Below are 2,853 nucleotides of genomic sequence, written 5' to 3'. Positions count from 1 at the left end.
AAGAAAAGAATTTGGAACTTCTTCGAGGGGAGTGTCAAACATGGCTAGCCTGGGGTAGGTTCTGCCTGAGCAAGGAGGGAAAGATTTACCTCCTTTGGAAGAATATTTATGCATCTTAAAAGTTCAAGTAGCCAAATCCATTACTTTTGCAGCTTTACCAGGTTTCAGTGCAGCCTGCCCTAGCCCAGTATGCCAGCTGACTATCACTAAAGGCAAGGAAAAAGCAAGTACACCCACCGTGGTTTTGATAATCTTGCTCTTACTGCCTGTGTGCAGCACCTTAAACAGGCTCAGTGCTGTGGCTGGGATTGCTTGAGAGGCTGGGTACTACCCAGCATGTGTAAGGGTGGGAGAATCTGGCTCCAAAATGGTTTCTTTTTCTCTCCTTGCTACAGGACCTGGAAAAGACAAGGGTGTGTGGGCGGGCCTGGAGTCCCTCCAAAGAAAGTGTGAGGCCTTGGGCAAAACAAATCCATCAGGTCTCTCGTTTCTTCCAAATATAGGTCTGTTCTGAGTAATGGCCAAACTCAAGTCTAAATTCCACATTCAACCATTTCAGAGGGAATACATGAAAAAGACCCTATGGCCCAGAGAATCCGTCTATAGAAAATATTTTGATAGCTCTTCCGCTCTGGCATTATCTTCCACTTTAAAAGAAAGGGAAGGAAAACGCACAGAATTGGAGCACATGATTCAATTTTCACTGTAAAAGAACTGATTGATGAAAATAATACTTCTGAAAACAATCTGTTGTGAGCTATCAAATATTTTTGCCTATGCACCAATTGGCAGGAAGCAGACAGATAAATTATTACAATATGTAAGAAAACAAATTGCTCTGAGGAGGAATGGTATTTGTGTGTTTATGAGCAGGATAACTAGAATTAAACCCATAAAAGCATGCTGAGAGATCATCTTCCATCACAGCAGAAATATACTGGAAGCAAAGGAACGCACTTCAGCTCTGTTCCTGGCTGAATTTCTAGCAAAACAGGGTTTATGATATGCAAGTGTTCTCCTGGAGTAGAACTTTTAAAAAAAAAATCAAAATAAGAATGGAGCCTGGGATGTTCCTGCTGTCAAGAGGAAGGGGGTCTCATAGCCATTCTTTGCCAAGATACTTCCAAATTTTTTAGGTATCACCACATTTTAATAAAATAGAGCAGTTGCAGCAGATCCACGGATCCTGAATATTACTGCTCATGGGAAAATTTACAGAAGTGCTGTAGACATGAAGCTTTAAGAACCAGCATTGTATTAACTTTCAATAAGACAGTTTCTATATAGCCTGACAAGTGGAAAAATTACATTGAGATAAGGTCCGTATGAAATAACAGCCTGTGGATTTCTCTGTGCTGACTCTCTGTGTACGTGCTCCTATCCCACAGTGAGCAGTTCAGCCAGAGATGGTAACTCATTTTCTAGTAAATCCTTTTCCATTAGGAGCCAAACCACCTCACATTGTCCTCAGAGCTCAGACTGGGTACACTGGCAGCTGGTGGGTAGCAGTGGACGAGCAGCTGCGTACTAAATACAATTTTGAGTAAATAAGTAGAGCTTCTGAGCAGCACAGGATAAATCTATCTTTACATTTGTAGATAACTATCACCCAGCTCGAGCCATGAGATCCCCATTTTCCCTCCTTACGCCATGTCTGTAACCTGCATTGACCCCTGCTTGCACTGCTGCTAAGAGGAGAGGGAACCCTTCTGGTCTGGAGCATCATCTTCTTTTCCTGAACTGCCCTCTATTTGTGCATTGTAGAGGAAGGAAGGAGACACAAACAGCAGGAAAGTCTGGAATAGGCAATAATAAGACTGATTCTGGGAAATGTGATCTGTGGAACGTAAATAAATTTCACGCACATCTCAGGAGGTGGAGAAGGATACGAGATGAATTGCAGAACATACCAGATAATTTTTCCATAGCAAGGCTATACAGCTGCTAGTGGTTGAGCTTAGGTTTCCCAATAGGTGTTCCAAAGAGTTGTCCTTTTGATCATTACTACAGTCATCATGACATCAATAAGAGGCAAAATTTCTAATGGTATCCAGGGGAATCTGAATTATGTGAAAAAAAAAAAAAGCAATCGAAGCCTATTTGCTAACAGGCTTTTTTTTAGAAATCTTTCCTTACACACGAATTTCTTTCCCAGAAGTTAAATTTCCCATTCAAATTAAGCATCCTTGTATGTGACAGAGCCAGAGTATCTTGGACCTTTTATTTTCTGTTTTTTCTTTCAATGAAGGTACAAATATTCTGTGATCTTAAATCTGACAAGAAATTATTTTGTCATATTTCAAGGCTACTGAATGAGTACTTAAAAATAGCGAGCAGAAGTGCCCGTCTAACAAACTCTTGTATTTGTATATTTTTAGGGAGTCATTCATGGTTTGTGGGCAATAGCTGATGCTAATTGCTAGGAATAAGGAGTTAGCTGCAAGGACTGCTAACTGTAGGCAGCTAGCCAGCCTAGGACATTGTGATCATGTCATTAAGGCAGCAAGTACAACACTGTGTGGATGAAAAGCTACTATGCTATTTTGTGACAGATAACTTGAAAAGGTGGCAAGGAGAGGAAAAAAAAAAAAAAACAAACCAAAAAACCTGTAAGAGTCCCATGACACATGAGTATGCTACAAAGAGCTGTAGCTTATATCACCTACCAAAAACTGGAGTAAGTCTTGTTTGTCATTGAAACATTCTAAGCAGGAGCTCATTATTTCATCTAAGTCAGCAGCCTAAATTACAGTGAAAAGATTACCTGAACTGAGCTGATTTGTGCATTAAAGGTTTCTGCCTGCAAGTACAACTTCATCACTAAGCCTTCAACCTACAAGTATGTCAGTGGCA

This window comes from Hirundo rustica, chromosome 4 (assembly GCF_015227805.2).
Source record: "Hirundo rustica isolate bHirRus1 chromosome 4, bHirRus1.pri.v3, whole genome shotgun sequence".
NCBI classification, from domain to species: domain Eukaryota; kingdom Metazoa; phylum Chordata; class Aves; order Passeriformes; family Hirundinidae; genus Hirundo; species Hirundo rustica.
The sequence above is the reverse complement of the archived record's forward strand: the minus strand, read 5'-3'. Positions refer to the sequence as shown.